At 33.5% G+C, this 6,558-nt stretch overlaps 1 long non-coding RNA gene across 1 annotated transcript; it reads left to right on the forward strand.

Annotated features, from left to right (window-relative positions):
* Positions 1-1,125: 1,125 nt before the first annotated feature.
* On the forward strand, positions 1,126-2,458 carry LOC108365654 (uncharacterized). The gene is made up of 2 exons (XR_001847980.1): positions 1,126-2,088; positions 2,219-2,458. It is a non-coding gene; the product is annotated as an uncharacterized LOC108365654 (long non-coding RNA).
* Positions 2,459-6,558: the final 4,100 nt, after the last annotated feature.

Below are 6,558 nucleotides of genomic sequence, written 5' to 3' on the forward strand. Positions count from 1 at the left end.
GTTAAGTGAAGCTATTCTAAACGACAAATAAGGGGTGAAAAAAGTGCCTCTCTGCATGTCTCCTGGAAAGGGGTTTCTTATTTACAATTTACGCGAATGTACTTAATAGTCGGGGAGGCGAGCGACAATGCATTGCAAGCATTTTATAAACGCTGAATTTTTGATATCATATCACATTTGTGGTGTAGAGAAATAGCCTGGTGTCAGTCAGTCTAATTCGTAGCGTCTGGCGCGGAGGCAGCTTTAATTTTGTATAGAAACTCTAAATCTAAATCTGAAAAATTAATTGCGAGCAGGATACTGATTAAAAAGTAGTATGACATTAGTCAGTCAATAAAGTCCTGCAACAGAACGCGTCAGTTGCTCGTTGAAGTTGTACAAAATCTCTGCATCGTGCAAGCATCTTATAAAATATTATTGTAATTACAAAAATAATAGTCGGTCAGAATTATCCTGTAACAGATGCCGTCAGTCGCCGATAGAAGGATGTGCTCCTGTAATACGGCGCGCTCAATAAAAATTAACAAACATTTTTTTTTTTACTTTTGAAAAAATAAACATAAAAATATAATTATTTCAATCAGAATATTATAACTGTCGTCTGACTCATCGTCATTCTCTTCCGTATAACTCACTGATGCCCCAGCATCTGAATACTAAAAAAATGTATAAGTCAAAAATTAGAAAACACCTTGTCGGGAATTTCGTAGTCGATTACTAAAATACCCAATTTTTGGCCAACTTATTACGGCTAACTTTTAATTGGTTTCAAAGTCATTCAGAGCCCAATTGAGGGGAAATGTATGTATGCATGTATGTAAAATTTTTTGACAATTTTCACCTTGTTCTCAAAAACAAAAAATTGAAAACAATTACATATGCATGTACATTTATTGTCACTGTGTTTTTTTTTATTGAAAACGAGAAATCATGGATTTAGGCTATTAATAATAATATAATAGATTGGCGCTTACACATATGTTAGTGTTTGGCCGAGCTTCTCCTCCGATTTGTGGCGTGCGCCTTGATGTTGTCACACGAAGTGGAGGGACTTACAATTTTACGCCGACTCCGAACGGCGATTGTATTTTCATGAGAGGCTGTTTTTCATGTTAAGAAAAAACCTTTTTTCTATATTTTTTTTGATGTTGCTTTGACCAGGGCTTGAACCCAGGTGCAGCGGAGTGGAAGCGCGCACCGCCAACCACCACACCACAGCGGTCGACGATTTAAAATTTAGGCTATTATAATTACAATAATATAGCCGAAAATATATATGTATGTATAAATATGTATGTATATGTATGCGTGTTAATAGCACATCTTTAGAGGTCTTAACACATGCTAACTAAATAGTTATCATGCAGGTAATAGTTAACCTAAAATACATAAGTATAAAAACCAAGGGAACCAAAAACAATTAATTAATTAGCACACTACAAGTGAAGTTATTAATACTCCGTTTGTAGTTAGCTGAAAACAAGCTAATTTTTTTGAGACATCATCATGTAAAAGTAGTAAGTTGAATGCAACGTAGAGTAGTCGAGGCGTACACTCAGAGAAAAACGGCGTTCTAAAGTCCAGCACCAGCGGCCTCCTTTTTCATATTTTGTGTTCCTATTTCCTTGTTCTTTAAACAGGATCATTTGTTCTTGAAAAATCAGTATCCGTTCTTCAAGCAAGAACACTATGCTTGAATTAAGAACAATGTTTCGGAATTAAGAATCTATGGTCTTAATATTCGAACATATGTTATGTAAAAAAAATAAAATATTTCATTGTTCAGCATGATAACGTTTATGTACTTTGCTATTCAATTGACGTTAAACGGTTTCATCAACATTTACAATCTTACGAAGTTGGGTCAGTTAAAGATAATCTTTGTTTAAAGAACATTGATGAATTTCTAAGTTTTCCGATACATGTTTATCCTATGAATAATGGAAAAATGTACTTTAGAATTAAATATATTTAAGATACTGGTAAAAAAAAACGTAAAATAAAATGCTTAAAAATATTTACTGTAATATAATTCGTTTTAATTTTTATTGTGTTAAATTTTAAGTGTTCTTAAATTGAGCACATACGGTTTTTAAACAAGCACAGAGCGTTCTTTAAATGAAAACAAAAGTTATCGGAACAAGCACAAATTATTTCTAGAATGAACTCAAAGCGTTCTCAAAACAAGCCCGGAGCGTTCATTAAATGAAAACAAAAGTTCTAAGAACAAGCACAAATTGCTCTTAGATTGAACACAAAATGTTCTCAAAATAAGCACAGACCGTTCTTTAAATGGAAAAAAAGTTATCAGAACAAGCTCAAATTGTTCTTAGAATGAACTCAAAATGTTCTCAAAGCAAGCCCATAGCGTTCTTTATTTGAAAAGAAAACGTTCTCAAAGCAATCCTTAAATGTTCTTGCAATGCAAACGGCGGTCTTATAAAAGTCGTTCTTAAAACAAGCACCGCGTTCACGGGTTAAGAAAAAACGTACTTAACAGACTTTCGTCAACGAATGTGCTGGGGTTTGAACTTGTTTCGTTCGTTATGGAACGAATTTTTCCCTGAGTGTAGTCACCCGTAGTTGAAAAATAGTGAACTTATAGTGCATTTATAGTTAGTTGAGCTCTCTGCAGGGTATTAATAAATATGTGCATACATAAATAGTAAATTATATGCTTATTTATTGTGGATATTGTATCAACACTTTACGTGCAAACCGATATTACATTTAACTAAGACACAATTTTCGCGTACGTTGGTGATAATATCCGCTATGTGCCACAGTGATCTGAGGGTGGCAGAAAGTGCAAGTTCTGAAGAGTTTCGAAATAGCCAACTAGGTGGTTGACTAGATTCTAGACATGTCTATTGACATGATTTAAGCCTTTTTTCCGAGAACTATGGCCCAAGCACGTAGTATTTAATGGGCCCGGATGTTGGAGTTGTACGAATCGTATTTTTAAGTAAAAATGCAAAGGAAATTCACGGGCTCAACAATGGTAATTGAGTGATCGGTTTTTGTTGGATTTGTTTTCATCTTGAATGGCAAGCTCAAAAGAAGACAAGAGTTATTCTATAACGGGTTTTCATAATTTGTCCTAGTCCATTCAGAGTTGAGAACATATACATATATGATTTCAAGCATTTTCAACGACTTTATGGAGTGTAAGTACCATTGGGCTCCGCGCTGTGGCAGTGGATTAATATGAAAAATATAAACTACAAATTAATAACGAAATAGATGTCAGCTGGGTCATTGGCACATTCCCAAATAACAAGTGAACAGGACGATGAGCCTGATGAAATTTCCAATTATGTACATACTTGTAAAAAAGCTCGTAATATCCATACCAGGGTGTTCAGATTGTTAAAAAAAACGCAATTTCTGAAAAAACAATCGCCAAAAATCGCCAATTTTTTTTTAAATAAAATTCATGATATCGCTTTAACAAATATTTTATTTTAAAAATGAGATCATGTTATAATATAGTTTTTAAAACCAAAAACGAATATAATACCTTCAGGGCGTAATAATAAATAACACAAATCCTTATATAATAGTGATGTACAAACAATTTTCTTTAAAAATACGCATACTTTTTAAAAATATTTGTTTCAACATATTTTGCAATAGGACTGCGCAATTATTAAATTTATTATAACTTATTGATTAATCGAACAATCCGCTTTTAAGAACTCGGCGCTAAAAATGAAATAAAAACCTATAATAAGGCGAGATCAGCTATTTCCACAATTTCTTCAAAATCACCTATAGTGTTTGAATGATTCATATTTTTGTTGTCATATATTTAGCTATTCAACCTTGGTAGCATACTGTTTGATATTGGAAACGATTTGCAGCAGAAAAAACGCGCTCAACAAAGCAAGTGAGTGCGGCAAGGATTATAATATGAATTTACTTATATTTCCAAACATTTTATTGCCTGTTGCGGTTTTGACTCCGTAAGCAATTACCCAAAACTCTTCAGAGTTGGATGGAATGGTTCTGAGAAAAGCTATTCCATGGGAAAGTTAAAAAGATTTAAATATTCAGTTTCCGCTGCTTTTCTTTCCTTCAAAGTCAAATAGTGAATTGGCAGGTCCCTGAAACTCGCCCTCTTCTGATTCACACGCTTTTCTGGTGACAAAATCAAAGCTTTTTTAAAAGTATTTAATTGACTAGGCAATCGTTTCAAGAGTTCTTCGATTAGGGTGATTAAACATTTTTGACAGTCTTTTAATATGCTTCTTAAGTCAAGTTTATCACGCAGTTCATTAGCCTCTTCTTTAAAATTATAGTGGAAAACTAAGTTTTGTATATCTTTATAATTGGAAGAAATCCATCTGAAGGGAAAAAATCGCCAAAAATCGCCAATGGCGATTTCCCAAAAAAAAAAAAAAATCAAAAAAAAACACCAAATTGGCGCGAAATCGCCAAATCTGGGCACTCTGATCCATACAAACAGAAAAATGTACATCTACGGAAGCACAAAAACAAAATTTACTAATAAGTGGTTTAGTTTTTATACAATTTTTTAATATCGTTATATTTATAAGTGCAAGACATTGCCTTCTATCGGCTACTGACGGCATCTGTTACAGAAAAATTCTAACTGACTATTATTTTTGTAAATACAATAATATTCTGCGTCTGTGAGCTGAATTTCCGATTTTATAAAATGCTTGCACGATGCAGAGATTTTGTACAACTTCAACGCGTGATTGACGCGCTCTGTTGCAGGATTTTAGTCACTGACTAATGTCATACTACTTTTTAAACAATATCCTGCTCGCTATTAATTTTTCGAAATTTTAGAAAGTAGTTGCAAGATTAAGAGTTTCTATACAAAATTAAACTCGCCCGCGCCAGACGCTATCGAATTAGAGTGACTCACGCCAGGCTATTTCTCTACCCCACAAAAGTGATGTAATATGTATACAAAATTCAGCTTTTATAAAATGCTTGCAATGCTTTGTCGCTCGTCTCTCGGACTATAAGTATATGTTTATCTAATTTAGTATTACAAATAAAATTCAGTAAGCATTTTAAGACTCAATGAAACATATTTGATATGAACCTTGAAGAAATTCATTAAAGAAGTATGATTTTTATGAATTACATTAATAGCTTTAACAGACGAAACTAATATTCACACACGCCGGCAATTTACTGTCAAATCTTAACTAGCCGATATTTGACGGCGTGCGTAAAAGCTAACTCAAATTCCAATACTTCTTTTGAGTGACATTTTCGATTTGAAAGAATTCAAATGCAACTCTGAGAAATCACGCACGCAAATTGGTTTCGGTTTATCAGATGTGAAAAACTTGCGCGCGTGCGTAGAAAAACTCACGCCGATAATATTAGGTTTAGCTGTAAAAGAACTTTTCAAAGGCTTATTGATGTACGTCATACAAAAGCCCTTTCTTTAAGATTTTCTTTGTATAGCGAAAGCAGAATCCCTTCAATTTNCCCCCCCCATACAAAAGAGAATGGAATGACTTTCACAAAGAGCTTTTGGTAGAGATTTTAACTCCAGAAATTATCTACTGGGTAGTATGAATGACCCCTCAGTCTGTTCAGAAACTTCTACTTTTTTTGGGATTGGCCTGAACATAAAAAGTAAGATTTTAACAAAATAAATGTTAAAAAATGTTTCGTCATCGATTTTCGATTACAAGTAACAGAAATTCTCACATAATTTTCATAGCAAAATCTGTCAGAAATGAAATGGGCGTTTGCATCGACCTTCATTAAAAAACCAGGGCAATTTTCTAAAACCAGGACAAATCCTGGAAAACCAGTCCTAATCTAGTGTCACTTTTCTTAAGTAGTTTTCAATACATATGTTGCTTTTCTCTGCTCACAATTAAAAATGGTAAAAAGATTTTTTGGAATCACATCTATAAGATTTTTTTGCCTAACATTTTAAACAGGGTTATACAAATGCTATAAAATTTGTAAAAATAATAATTCTAGTGTGCGAGCAAATGCTAGTCAGTGAAGTTGTAAAATTTTCCCAGGCTTATGCATGATCACTTTTGTATCATGCACTGGTACTCAAAGCTCACGTCACGTGCGTATCTCTGAATAATACATACTAAGCAACATATGTACAGCGTGGCGACGAATAACTGTTACCCAGGTTTTTTTGAGAAATATTAGGGTCCTTTATAGATTTTGCGAAAAAAGTATTTTATTGTTAATTTTCCAGATTTTGCTTTAGTTGAATTAATTAGTTTTTAAATTTTAATCCCTATTTACATTTGCCAGCAGTGTAAACTTTGAAAGAAAAGTTCATTTGGCACACAGGTCTTCGTCAATTAATTTATTCCATATCTTCTGTAACCATAGGCTAATTTTCTCCATTTTGAGACCCTTATACTCCCCCTTCTGTCCAGCATAAGGCTTCATACTCAAAAATCGAATAGACTCGGAACTGGTGATTAGGACGGCCATTCATTACGTGCCAAATGAACTTTTCTCTCAAAGTTTACACTGCTGGCAAATGTAAATAAAGATTAAAATTTAAAATTTTATTCGTCGCCACGCTGT

The sequence above is a fragment of the Rhagoletis zephyria genome, unplaced genomic scaffold, assembly GCF_001687245.7.
Source record: "Rhagoletis zephyria isolate East Lansing unplaced genomic scaffold, Rhagoletis_zephyria_1.1 Rzeph_scaffold_01949, whole genome shotgun sequence".
NCBI classification, from domain to species: Eukaryota; Metazoa; Arthropoda; class Insecta; order Diptera; family Tephritidae; genus Rhagoletis; species Rhagoletis zephyria.